Genomic DNA, 14966 nt, shown 5'->3' on the forward strand with positions numbered 1-14966 from the left:
TAATTTTCCCAGGTCCATATATTCATCTATTTTTCACATTCCAAGCATAGCAAGTTCTGAGGTGTGAATGTATAGAAAGAAAGAAAGAAAGGAAAGAAGGAAGGATGGAAGGAAGGAAAGAAGGAAGGAAGGAGGAAAGGAAGGAAGGAGGGCGGGAGGAAGGACAGAGAAAGAAAGGCCTTGCTCTTTGCTTTAAGAGAACAGGCAGGAAGCTTTAGACACACTATCAAACCTACCTGAAAATAAATTAATCTAAAGCACAGTTAAAGAATGGAATTGGCCCATTGGCCCTGATTTTGAGACCTAAAAACAGTTCTTCATGATTTTTATTTTTTGGAAAGGATTTTGTTTCCTCCTTACTCTTATTCCTTATTCTATTCAATCTACTATTCAGACTCTGTATGGGAAAAATAGCTGAGAAACAATGATCTTCTGCTAAAATAGGATATTTTAAGCTCTCTAGATTACTGTTCCATCAACTGTGCTCCATCAGAAATATTTATATATCCCTTAAGATTATGCATCTCCTGATAAACAGGAAGTTGGAGAGGTGTAGGTGTTGGGGAGGGTGATCTGCTCCAAGGAAGTTTCTATAAACATGGTTAATAGGAACAAATGATGCATTTTAAAATTTCATTACATAACAGAGGAGGTGTGAGATGATAAAATTCAGTTGAAGGCATATATAATTAGTGCAGTGTTTATTCATATCCATTAACATGAATATAAGAATCAAAGAACATGATTTTATCAGCTCTCAAATAAATAAGAGGTGTCCGAAAAATAATAACACACCTTCTTTTGTATGCAAATAATCACTTAAATAGCTCAGGCTAATAGTAAGAATGAAAATATTGAAATTATATGTGAAATTCAGAACATTGAAAATTATGGTTTCAAAATGAAAGAAATAGATATGGAAATTAATTAAAAATAAACAGTAAGATTTATACAATAGCTAATTCTTAAATATCTTCTCCAATTCTAATACTGTAAAAATTGTAAGACTGAAATATAAGCATCATGAGATTAAAATATTCCTATATATGAATAAAACAGTAAATTATGTGACTATATTATACTAAAATAATAATGATACTATGTGCAATTATATAATAGGCCTTTAGATGTCATGCAAAATGTTTAGAAATAACAGGTTCAAAATTTAGAGACTTTTGTTTTTAAATCTCTCATTTTAAAACTTAGACAAGGTCTCTACTTTTTGGATAAATGTACTCACCTGCCAGTGAGAAAATAATTCAGAAAAAAAATTAATTCCATAATTAAAAAAGAAAGACTTTATAAAACCAATCTTTCACCTTAAAACATATAATTTGGAAACGTAAAATTAAACAATGATGAAGTTTTTTAATTCTATGCAATATAAAACAAAATGCATTGATTTGGTACCTAATTTTTTAAATTTTACTTTAGGAAAAAGACAATGAGGGAAAAGTTTATAAAACTCTCAGTTCCTTCTTAAAATTATATGTAGGAATTGGAATTTTTTTTTTTCATTTTTATTGAGATTGTTCAGATACCATACAATTATCCAAAGATCCAAAGTGTACAATCACTTACCCCTGGGTACCCTCATACAGCTGTGCATCCATCACACTTAATTTTTGTTCAATTATTAGAAACTTTTCATTACTCCAGACAAGAAATAAAGTGAAAGATGAAAAAAGAAAAAAAGAAAAGGAAACTATAATCCTCCCCTATCCCGAACCAACCCCCCTCAATTGTTGACTCGTAGTATTGATATAGTACATTTGTTACTGTTTATGAAAAAATGTTGAAATACTACTAACTGTAGTATATAGTTTGTAATAGGTATATAGTTCTTCCCTATATGTCCCTCTATTGTTAACTTCTAATTGTATTGTCATACATTTGTTCTGGTTCATGGAAGCAATTTCTAGTATTTGTACAGTTGATCATGGACATTGCCCACCATAGGATTCAGTTTTATACATTCCCATCTTTTGACCTCCAACTTTCCTTCTGGTGACATATATGACTCTGACCTTCCGCTTTCCACCTCATTCACACACCATTTGGCACTGTTAGTTATTCTCACATCTTGCTACCAACACCCCTGTTCATTTCCAAACATTTAAGTTCATCCTAGTTGAACATTCTGCTCATACTAAGCAACCACTCCCCATTCTTAAACCTTGTCCTATATCTTGGTACCTTATATTTCATGTCTATGAGTTTACATATTATAATTAGTTCCTATCAGTGAGACCCTGCAATAATTGTCCTAATGTGTTTGGCTTATTTCACTCAGTATATTGCCCTCAAGGTTTTGTCATCAACCCATTTTTTTTTTAATATGGTTTTGTTCACTCACCATACATTCCATCCCAAGTAAATAATCGATGGTTTTCTGCATGGTCATACATTTATGTGTTCACCACCTTCACCACTATCTATATAAGGGCATCTACATTTCTTCCACAAGGCAGGAGGGAGAGTCAAAAAAGGTAGAGAGGCAAAAGAAAGAGGAAAAAAAAGACAGCTAGGAAGCAGCAAAAGGAAAAATAACCTTAAACCAAAGTAGAATAAAGAATCAGACAATACCACCAATGTCAAGTGTCTAACATGGCTCCCCCATCCCCCCCTCTTATCTGCATTCACCTTGGTATATCACCTTTGTTACATTAAAGGAAGCATAATACAAGATTCTATTAGTTACAGTCTCTAGTTTATGCTGATTGCATCCCTCCCCCAATGCCTCCCCATTTTTAACACCTTGCAAGGTTGACATTTGCTTGTTCTCCCTCGTAAAAGAACATATTTGTACATTTTATCACAATTGTTGAATACTCTAGATTTCACCAAGTTACACAGTCCCAGTTGTTTTCTTTCCTCCTTTCTTGTGGTGTCTCACATGCTCCCCACCTTCCTCTCTCAACCTTACTCATAGTTACCCTTGTTCAGTGTACTTACATTGTTGTGCTACCATCTCCCAAAATTGTGTTCCAAACCACACACTCCTGTCTTCTATCACCGTGTAGTGCTCCCTTTAGTATTTCCTGCAGGACAGGTGTCTTGTTCACAAAGTCCCTCATTGTCTGTTTGTCAAAAAATATTTTGAGCTCTCCCTCATATTTGAAGGACAGCTTTGCTGGATACAGGATTCTTGGTTGGCGGTTTTTCTCTTTCAGTATCTTAAATATATCACACCACTTCCTTCTTGCCTCCATGGTTTCTGCTGAGAGATCCGCACATAGTCTTATTAAGCTTCCTTTGTATGTAATGGATCGCTTTTCTCTTGCTGCTTTCAGGATTCTCTCTTTGTCTTTGACATTTGATAATCTGATTATTAAGTGTCTTGGCGTAGGCCTATTCATATCTATTCTGTTTGGAGTACGCTGCTCTTCTTGGATCTGTAATTTTATGTCTTTCATAAGAGATGAGAAATTTTCATTAATTATTTCCTCTATTATTGCTTCTGCCCCCTTTCCCTTCTCTTCTCCTTCTGGGACACCAATGATACATACATTATTGTACTTTGTTTCATCCTTGAGTTCCCGGAGACGTTGCTCATATTTTTTCATTCTTTTCTCCATCTGCTCCTTTGCGTGTAGGCTTTCAGGTGTTTTGTTCTCCAGTTCCTGAGTATCTTCTTCTGCCTCTTGAGATCTGCTGTTGTATGTCTCCATTGTGTCTTTCATCTCTTGTGTTGTGCCTTTCATTTCCATAGATTCTACTAGTTGTTTTTTTGAACTTTTGATTTCTGCCATATACATGCCCAGTGCTTCCTTTACAGCTTCTATCTCTTTTGCAATATCTTCTCTAAACTTTTTGAATTGATTTAGCATTAGTTGGTTAAATTCCTGTATCTCAGTTGAAGTGTACGTTTGTTCCTTTGACTGGGCCATAACTTTGTTTTTCTTAGTGTAGGTTGTAATTTTCTGTTGTCTAGGCATGGTTTCCTTAGTTATCCAAATCAGGTTTTCCCAGACCAGAACAGGCTCAGGTCCCAGAAGGAAGAAATATTCAGTATCTGGTTTCCCTGCGGGTGTGTCTTAGAAAATTGCTCCTCCCTTTGATGCCTTGGGTCACTGTGCTTTTCTGCCCAGCAGGTGACGCCTGTTAGCCTATAATTCTTGACTGGTGTGAGGAGGTATGGCCCTGTTCCCCCAGGCTCTGGGGTCTGGCTCTGAATGGAAAGGACCCCACCCCTTTCCTCCTAGAGAAGGCAGACCCCCAGGTGGAGGTCATTAGCATTTCAATGGTCTCACTCTCTGCTTGTGCTGTCTTCACCCTCCCCGGAGTCACAGCCCTGGAAACTGAAAATGACTGGGGCTCTCTCCACTGAGCCAAAAAAGAAACAGATAGTCCCCTTCAGACCCAGTCCAAGGCGACCCTCCGGCTCTCCCAGGTCAGTCATCACCCAAAGCCTCTGTCGGTTTTTTGGGGATGTGTACCTGTAGTGAGCAGTTCACACTCGCTACTTAAAACCCCAGTTGGAGCTCAGCTGAGCTATATTCGCTTGCTGGGAGAGAGCTTCTCTCTGGCACCACGAGGCTTTGAAACTCGGGCTGTGGGGGAGGGGGTCTCACGACTTGGATCTGCAGGTTTTACTTGCAGATTTTATGCTGTGTTCTCAGGCATTCCTCCCAATTCAGGTTGGTGTATGATGAGTGGATAGTCTTGTTTGTCCCCCTGCAGTTATTCTGGATTATTTACTACTTGTTTCTGGTGTTTTGTAGTTGTTCCCAGGGGACTACTTAGCTTCCACTCCTCTCTATGCCGCCATCTTGCCCAAGGGGGAATTGGAATTTTACCTACATGAGTTCTTGCTGCTTTTTTAAAAAATACGCAGTTGTATCATAGAACACTGGTTCTACAGCTTGGGAAAATTTTGTAAAGAAGATTCCTGTCTCTATAATAGAAGAAAACAAGAATAATCTTTTCATAGTCTTCATCCAAGAAGTTCACAGTCTGATTTGAGTTTATCAAAAGGTAAAATGATTCATTGCTACATTTGCATATATTATCTTTATCCTCAGTACTTCCTAAATACAAAATAAATTTAACCCAAACATATATCTATTTGGGTGTTCTAAGGCAAGGTACTAATACAAAATATATTCAATTGACATAAGTCCATGGGATAAAGAAAAAAGAGTCAAGTATAAAATGTTTCCAATTTTATCCAATTTTACACATTTCAGGTATTGAGACCTAATGGGTTTCTTGAGCCTATCCATTATGGACATAGCTCATTCTTGTATTTTAAGACGTCTCAGTCCATCTTTTGTTTGGTATTTCATTTTGCAATGTATAAGATCATTCCAACCAACTTCAATCATTTGTTCTTCCCATGATTTCATTCCATTATCATATTGGATTTTACCATTTTTAGCAAGCTGAATATATACTTGCTTTTGAGAACCAGATAGATTTTTCCAGTTTTCATTTACAGTCTTCAGTTTTGCCTGTGATGAACCTTCTTTAGTTTCTTGCAAGCTTTTAGATATAAAATATTATAAACTGATCAAGGTCTTTTTGGTTTTCCATGCATTGTTAACTCTCTCTCTTTAATTAATTCTTTCTTTTTTAAATGTTTTTACATGATTTCTTTTTCTAAAGGTATGATCTGTGTTGGAGTTAGCCGATCTTGAATTCGGTTTATCTCTTCTTTGTATGCTTGCCAGCCTGCCCTGTAAGCATCTTCATATATTTTTTTTTCTCTGAATCAGGAAGTTCTCTCCATAGCTGGGTGATTTTCTTAATTAGTTCTGAATTTTTTGCATCGGGGTTCTAAGCTTTAAATATGGGTAGCTGTTCTTTAGAAAAGTGAACTTAGGAAGTCAAAGGCTTCTTTGGATAACCACCCAAGGCGGATGAAAACCATCTTGGTGTACATGCAAAACTGGGAGAAAAGCAGAGTTGATTTCCACAACGGGAGCAGACCTCCGCTCCCGACTTTCCCAGGGAACTCAACAACCCCCACATGCTCGGAAGAAGCGCCATCGCACCTGCAGACAAGGCAGTGACAGGGCTCCAATCTCGTAGACTCACCTAGCTCAGTAAAACCCCAACAATGACAATCCAAGCCTCCCTCAACACTCACGAATTTATCATGCGCACCACTCACAGGGCACTCTGGCCCTGCTTTTCTTGACCTCTCCAGTGGAGACTCTACCTCTCCAAGCACTGGAGTGGTGACTAGAGTCTCCAGAATTCCCAGAGCATAGGCTCTACCCACTCCCAACAGTAGGGTGGCAACAGTCTTTCCTGAACAATGAGCTGGAAGGCCCACCCTCTCCAAGCCTCTGGGAAAACTCATTCTAACCACACACATGGGTGGGCCTGCTTTCTTGGACAGAGAAGGTATCTTTTGTGCAGGCCTCTGTTAGATCCCAGAAGAAGAAACTAACACGTAGAAGGAGTTTCTAACCCAGGGGCCTCACAGCTTATCTCACAAAAAACAGGTGCCCCATAAACTGAAGAATGAAGGCTGTTCAAAGCTGTTCAAATCTGTTCCAGCCACAGTGGCACCTCAAAGGTGGGTAAGGCAAGGTCAGATATATCCATAAAATAAACAACCAAAAAAGGCCTGCTTTCCCTAGTTAGATAATGCAGCTGCTTTCTTAAAAAGAATATCGTCTCAGAATTATACCAACCAATCAGCCCAAAACTAGATAGGCGCTTACCCAATCGAGGCACAGAACATCACAGCGGACACCCTACCCCAATGTGGGTCCTTTTTTTATTAAAAAAATACTGCTCTCAGATAGAGACAGGAGCCATTATCTTTTTCTTCTCTTCTGCTGGCTCCCACTTGCTTTCTTTCTCTAATAAATCTTCAACTTTATACTTAAACTTTAACTTGCTGCATTGTGTGGATTCTTGAATGGCTCTGAACCTAACGGCCTCAGCTTCCATGGTTCTGCCTTTGAAGTGATTTTTCCTTCAATTTGTCCCTTCTCTGTTCCTTTTAGTCCAGAATGGCAGTGGGTTATATTCATACAAATTACACAAAAAAAAAACCTTGTTGGTCCAAACTGTCAGACAAAAGAACTTTCCACAGATCTTTCCTGGATAACTGCTTTCTAGTCCTAGCTTCCATGAACATTGCTGACTGTTTCTATGTTCAGTCACCAACCCTCACATGGAGAACTCTTCTCTGGGAACTCAGTTCCAGAAACTCAGTATTTTCCTAACCATCAATTTCCAGTTTATTTATGCCTAGGAGTTCAGTTCTCAGTTTGTTCCTTTCCTCTCACATTTATTATAAAGCTGCAAGGAGAAACTAGGCTGTTACTTCCCACACTTAGCTTGGAAATCTCAGTTAAATATGCAAGTTTATCACTCTCAAGTTCTGCCTTACATCTGACATCAGAACTCAAATTTGCCAAGTTTTCTGCAACTTTAAAGCAGAGATCATTTTTCCCCCAGTTTCCAACACCACCTTCATCATTTCCTGCTAAGGCATCATTGGAAGTACCTTTAGCATATTTCTGCCAACAGTATCTTCAAAGCAATCCAGGCTTTTTCTATCAAACACTTCTCAATTCTTCTAACCTCTATGCATTAACCATTTCCACATTTTTGGCATTTGCAATAGCAGCACCCATCACTCCTGGTTTTAGTTTTCTCAGCTCTCAAAGCAAATTCTATGAAATGGATCTGATTAAATCATTACAATTTATTAGCTTTCATGTTTGAGGCTGGGAAAATGTCCAAATGAAGGCATCAGGATGATGTTTTCTCCCTAAGACTATGGCTTTCTGGGGTTGTTGCTGGCAAGGTACACGATGGTGCCTCTTGGTCTCTTCCTTCTCTTCTGAGTTCGTTTCAGTGTCTTCCTTCATATGGCTTTTTTTTTTCTCTGTCTTAATTTCATTCTTTTATAAAGGACTTCAATAATAGGATTAAGATCCATCCTGATTGAGGTCTTCCCTAAAGTAGCCTCATCAAAAGGTCCTACTTAAAATAGGGTCAGACCCAGAGGAATGGATTAAATTTAAGGACGTGGGGTACATACAACTTCAAATATTGACAAACATGATAACTTTAAATTCTGTCTCTAAATCCAAATCTGTGTCATATCAGAATCTTATCCTGATGATCATTTTTGTCTTCAGACTGTGTTTTTCTTCCCATTTTCATTGCCTCATAATTATTTTATGAAAGCCAGACATGCTGTGTAGGGCAGTACATAAAATGACAAATATATTTATGCTTAAAGATGAGTATACTTTTCTTCCCATTCAACCTTTAATGTGGGTGTTTTCATTAAACTAGTTAATAGTTTGAAAGATTTCGGAACCTGTTGTTGCTATGGTTACCATCAGTTCCCCACAGACATCAAATTACTCTAAAACCTTATAGTTAAGGTGTTGGCTAATTTGACTTTTTTTTAAATTTTCTGCTTCCTAGAGATAATCTGTCTCTTCCAGCTCCCCCATCTGCTATTTTTCCTTACTACTTCTTACAGTGGTGGTGGGAGTAGGAAGATGGAGTTCTCTGGTGTTTTGATTAAACCTGAATTTTAGACTTTCACAGTGAACTTTGTCTGGGAGATGTGACCTTAGCAAGCACACTTGCTCCTCTTTCAGATCTAGAACTAGGCCTAGAATATATCCAAATGCATACCCAGGGGTATAGCTTTTTACTTGCCCCCTCCCACTGCTTAAATTTATTTCCACCAGTATCTTTAGGTTACAGGTTTGCTGGCCTTCCCCATAAAAACTAATCCTGTGTTTTGTATAGGAGGGACAGGAATAGGTCTGGGAAGAATCTGGGCAGTAGCTGCTCTTTGCTTTCCCGGCCAGCACCACACAGGAAGCTTAGTTTCTCAGTTTTCTTCTCTCTGTTCCCTATGAGCTACTGAGGGAGTTCCTTGGGGGAAAACCTGGTAATGGGTGTGAAATCCCTCATGTATACGGCCCATGGAGCTTCACATTATTGCACTACCTACACTTGACTTTCAGTAATGCTTTACAAATTTCTAGCAGTATCCTTTTATTGAATCCAGATAAACAAATGCTCAGTTCCTGTTTCTCCCTGCAGGCAACTGTCTCTCCCTAGATTTCAAATTGGCTGACTGGCCTTTGTCCTCTGATCTCAGATGGTTCTGAGATAAGTCATGATTTTGCAGTTTGTCTAGGATGTTTTTTTCTTCTTGATGCTATTATGCTCTTTCTGTCTCTCTACATCTCTGACTAGAAATTGAAAATTAGGTATTTTATTTGTAAACACTAATTTTTTGAGTTTATGTGGGGGAAATTGACTCTTGCAACGTGAGTATTTCTATATATATGCTAACATTGTGTAATTCCACTTTTATTCAGGTTTACTTAAATGTACTTCAAATGTGTATTAATTTTCATACAGTTTTGCACAAATATTATTTAATTTACTTGTAGGTATTTAGATTTGTACTGTGATAATTTTTCTAACTGGTGTTTCTTAGATGATTTCAGGCTGTTCATGTCTGTCTATTAATTTATGTGATTTCCCTGTGCTTCTTCATTTCAAACTTTATTATTAAAATCTTTGTTTTTGATATGCATTTACTGCATTTACATGATATGCATATGCATTTACTTCATAATAGTCTTAAAAAAGTTTGTCAAAATACCAGTATTTGAGTAATGTTTCACCATATCTATAAATGGATTTATGAAGTACCTCTTCATATTTTCATTCTTCCAATTCTTGTACATGAATTGTTCCAATTACTTTCCATTTTTTGGGTCCTTAATGTATCTTACAAATATTAAATGTTTTTCAGTATATGTATTTTGTGACTATTTTAAGCTTATTAAAATTGTACCTTTATAATTTTTAATAGCTTATTTTATAAAATTTAATTTTCTAATAGATTGTTTCTGATATATAGAAGTACAACCATGTCAGGAACTGCCATTACAATTAGCCCATGCACATTACCATATGCATATGTGACTGCACATCACATCAAAATCAGGGTTCAAAAACTGAAAAATCATCTTCTCCCTCCTACCAATTTGATGGATATCCTCTTTATTGATTTGCCAAACTGGAATCCTGGAATTCATCTCTTACAGATTCTTTCCCTATTCTTATATCAAATCATTTATCAAATCCTCTTGGTTCTACTTTGAAATATTTCTCAAAACTTCCATTTTTCTCATTGCTCAATATCAATAACTTAGTTTGGTTCTTTGAAATTTAATATCTGGCTTAAAGCAGCATTATACCTGTTAAAAATATCACTGTTTCATATAGGATCATGTAAGGAAAATAGAAAATACTATAGATATTTTAAGTAGTAAGGAATTCATTTCAGGGAATCAGAGAGTAATATAACTAATGGAAGAACTGTGGAAACAAAGATCAAGAAAGGAATGATATTACTTTATAAAGTACTTGAATATCAAAAAAAAAATCATTAGTGATCTCAGATATATTCAGCAATATCTCTCTCAAACATAGATGCAAAGTGCTCAATCAGATGTTAGCAAATCAAATCTAGCAATGTGAATTACAAATGATGGCTGGTGAGATTTCTTCCAGTAATGCAAATTGATTCAATATTCAAAAATCATTCATTGTAGTCTTCTACATCAATGGTGTGCCAGTTTGGATGTATTATGTCCCCCAAAACAACACATTCTTTAATGCAGTCTTGTGGAGGAAGACGTATGAGTGTTGATTAGGTTGGAATCTTTGGATTAGGCTGTTTCCATGGAGATGTGACCCACCCAACTGTGAATGACACCTTTGATTAAGGTGTGACCTCTTGATTGAATGTTTCCATGGAAATGTGGCCCCACCCATTCAGCATGGGTCTTTGATTTAATCACTGGAGTACTTTAAAAAATAGCCACACAGGCCCAGATGCTTGCTGATGCTGATGCTCAGACATGTTTGGAGTTGTGGAGCCCTGCTGCAGCCAACAGAGACATTTTGAAGGTAGCCATTAAAAACAGACTTTTGTTACTCCAGAGTTTGACTGGGAGAAACTAAGAGAATACCCCCAGATGCCACTGAGAGAAACACCCTGGAAGAAACACAACCTGGGAACAAAGGAAGAAGATGCCAGCCACATGCCTTCCCAGACAACAGAGGTGTTCCAGATGCCATTGGTCATTCTTCTGTGAAGGAACCCTATTGTTGACAGCTTAGCTTGGACACTTTTATGGCTTAAAAGTGTAAATTTGTAACCAAACAAACCCCCTTTATAAACACAAATCCATTTCTGGTATTTCGCATAATGGTAGCATTAGCAAACCAGGTTAAAGAAAAATCATATAATCATATCAATTAATACAGAAAAAGCATTTGACAAAACCCAATGCCATTCATGGAAAAAAATATCAGCAAAGTAGGAATAGAGGTAAAATTCCTCATCTTTTTAGAGAACTTCTGCAAAAAAACATATAGCTTACATGATACTTCATTGTGAGCACTTAGATGGTTCTGCTACAAGAAGGGGAACAAAACAAAAATGTTCCCTTTCACCATTCCTATTCAACACTGTACTTCTCAGTACAATAAGAAAAGATAGGAAAAGAAAAGTTATATATATTATGGAGTAGTAAATAAAACTTTCTTAACCAATTTCATGATCTACTATGTTAGAAAATTCTAAAAAAAATTATTTTAAAATCCCAAACTAAAAATTGAGCATAGTAAGGGTGTAGGACACAGATAAATATGCAAAAATAAATTGATTTACTATATACCGACTTTGAACATGCAATTTGAAATGAAAACACACAATACCGTTTAAATATGCACCAAAATTAAGATGGACATATTGTTATAAATCTAAAAACATATTCACAAGATTTATATTCAGAAAACTACAAAACCTTGATGAAAGAGATCAAACAAATGGAAATATAGTCCATGTCCATGGATCAGAAGATTCAGTACTGTAAAGATGTGTATCTCAATTAATCTAGATAGTCAATACAAACCCAATCATCAAAGTCCCAGAAAGCTATTTGGCAGATATTGATAAATTGATTCTAAAGTTTATACAGAAAGGCAAAAGACAGAATATGCCATGCAATACTGAAGAAGAAGAATTAAGTTGGAGGAGTGACACTATTTGACTTCAAGAGTTACTTTGAAGTGTTGGTCATTGAGAAAGCATATGTGGGAGAAATAATACATACATGGATCAATGGAACAGATTGGAGAGTCCAAAAATAGAACCACACAAATAAAGTCAACTGCTCTTTGACAATAAAAGGAGTAATTCAATAAAAGGAGCAAGTCAGTGGGGGAAAGGACAGTGTTTTCAAAAAAATGTGTCTGGACCAATTTTATTTCCATATGTAAAAACTGTACCTAGACACTGACCTTAAACTGTTCATAAAAAAATTCTCAAAATGGATCATAGATCTAAATATAAAACACAAAACCATAAGACTTGTATAAAATGAGATAACATAATAGAAAATCTAGGAGATATTGGGTGTGGCTATGAGCTTTTAGATACAAGACCATATGGAAACCCATAGAAGAAATATTGATTCTGAATTATTGACACTGATAAGGGAATGAAAAGACAAGACACAGACTGGGAAAAATAGTTTCAAAACAAATATCTAATAAAGGCATGGGATCCAAAATATACAAAAATACTTAAAACTCAATAATAAGAAAACAAACAACTCAATTAAAAAATAGGCAAAAGTATCAACAGACACTTCATCAAGAAGTAGGTGGAAAACAAGCATATCAAAAATGCTCAATATCATTATTCACTAGGAAATTAAAAATTATTACAACAATGAGATGACAGTGCAAACCTATTCAAATGACTACGATCAAGAAAACTGACTGAATGAATGATAGCAAGAATGCAGAGCAACAGCAACTTTCACTGTTTGCTTGTGGAAGTGCAAAAATGGTACAGTCACTTCGGAAGACATTTTGGCAGGTTTCTATAAAGTTAAACATAATTGTCGTATGATTCAGCAATGATGCTCCTTTATGTTTACCCATTTGAATTAAAATTTTATGTCCACACAAAAAGTTTTATGCAAAATTCAATAGAAATTTATTCAAAATCTCCCAAAACTAAAAACACCAAGGTCCTCCAATAGATGAATGGATAAAGAAAATGATAAAAAGATATGGACAATCAAGCCACAAAAAGACATGGAGGAAACCTAGATGCATATTGCTAAATGAAAGAATTCAATCCAGAAGGCTACATACTATATGATCCCAGTCTGCAAAAGGGAAAACTATAGAGACAGTAAAAAGATGAGTGCTTGCCAGGGCTCTGTAGGAGGAGATAGGGATGTATAGGTGAAGAATAGGGAATTTTGAGAGCAAAACTGTTCTGTATGATACTGTAGTGGTGGATACATGGTATTAAGCATTTATCAATTCCCTTAAAACTTGATAGCACAAAGAGTTAATCTTTAATTATGAAAATTTTGAGAAACAATTTAGGAGATTGGAGTTTCTATGAAAGCAAAAGACTCTGACAAGGGAATCTAACTGTATTGCAAATGTATGAAACAACAGTCATAGGATAAATGTTCCCATTTCCATAGGGAGAAATTGGAAGGAAAACAGGGGTCACAGGTCCCAAACAGTTCCAAAAACCTGCAGAGCAGACTTCATCACATTTCAACGTCTGAAAGTCATCTATAGAATGATGTTTTATACTCAGAACTTGAGACAGCAGCAGCCCCACCCTCTCCAAGGGCTTACACAGTGGCCCTGCTCTCTCCAAACAGTGGGGTGAGGGTTCCAACATCTCCAGGCACTGGGGAGATCACCATGTTTTCAGTACCACCAACTTTAATCATCAGAGTGGCACCTGGACACTCTGCCATCTCTGGGGCACTCTCTCAACCCCCTTAGAACATTGTGGTGGAGGCCAGGATCTCCCCAGGTCCCAGGGTACGTGCTCCACCCTATCTGAGGCTTGGGGTGGCAGCATTCTTCCTGAACAATGGGTGGCCAAGGTCCCCTCAATTACCCAGGTATCTGAGAGCCCTGGGGTGTTAATTCTCTTCCCAAACAAAGGGGAGGAAGGCCCACCCTCCACAAATTCTGGGGCAAACTCACCCTCTCCAGGTGCATGGGTGGGTCTGCTCTTCTGGCCCGAGGTTTCTTGGCTCCAGAATTCAGCTTTCATGGTTTTGCCTTTGAAGTCATTTTTCCTTCAATCTGTCCCTTTCTGTCCCTTTTAGTCCAGGCTGGCAGTGGTTCCATTTGTATGGATCCAGCAACAAACTTGTGGGTTTAGCTTGCAGCACACAGGGTCCCAACAATAAGACAATAAGCCTTTTCACAGATCCTTCCTGGATAACTCCATCTCCAAGTCTGGCTCATTTTGAAATGACTATTTCCATGTTTGGTTAAGTCCTCTCATGGGGCACAAGACTTTGGGGTCACACTTTCTGGAAGCCCAGACTTTTCTAAATCATCAACTTCTGGTTTCTTTGTACCCAAGAGTTCAGTTCTCAGCTTATCCCTTCCCTCTCACATTTTACTATAAGCTGCAAGAAGCCAGGCTGCATTTTCCACATTTCCTCAGCTAGATATCCAAGCTCAACACTTTCAAAATCTGCCTTCCATCCAACACCAGTACTCAATTTTGCCAAATTCTCTGCCACTTTAAAGCAAGGATTGCTTTCCTTCCAGTTTGTAATACATTCATTTCTAAGCCTTCACTGGAAGTACTTTTAGTGTCCACATTTCCACAATAGTCTCTTCAAAGCAATCTAGGCCTTTTCTATCAGGCTCTTCACAATTCTTCCAGAATCTTCCCCTTATCCATTTTTAAAGCCACTCTAGCATTTTTGATATTTGCAAATTGCAGCACCCCGCTCTTCTTGTACCAAAATCTGTACAAATCTAGCTGGCATCTGGGGTTCCTCTGCCAGATAGCAAGGCACATGGCCAGCATCTGCTGGTCCTTTGCTCCTGGGTTTCAATGCTTTCAGTTTCTGATTCCAGTGGCTTTCTCTCTGAGTATGTGG

General features: G+C 37.4%; 1 pseudogene; it reads right to left on the minus strand.

Annotated features, from left to right (window-relative positions):
• Window positions 1-5237: 5237 nt before the first annotated feature.
• LOC119542741 lies at window positions 5238-5991 on the minus strand (annotated as a pseudogene).
• Between the last annotated feature and the right edge of the window lie 8975 nt (window positions 5992-14966).

The sequence above is a fragment of the Choloepus didactylus genome, chromosome 8 (assembly GCF_015220235.1).
Source record: "Choloepus didactylus isolate mChoDid1 chromosome 8, mChoDid1.pri, whole genome shotgun sequence".
NCBI lineage: Eukaryota > Metazoa > Chordata > Mammalia > Pilosa > Megalonychidae > Choloepus > Choloepus didactylus.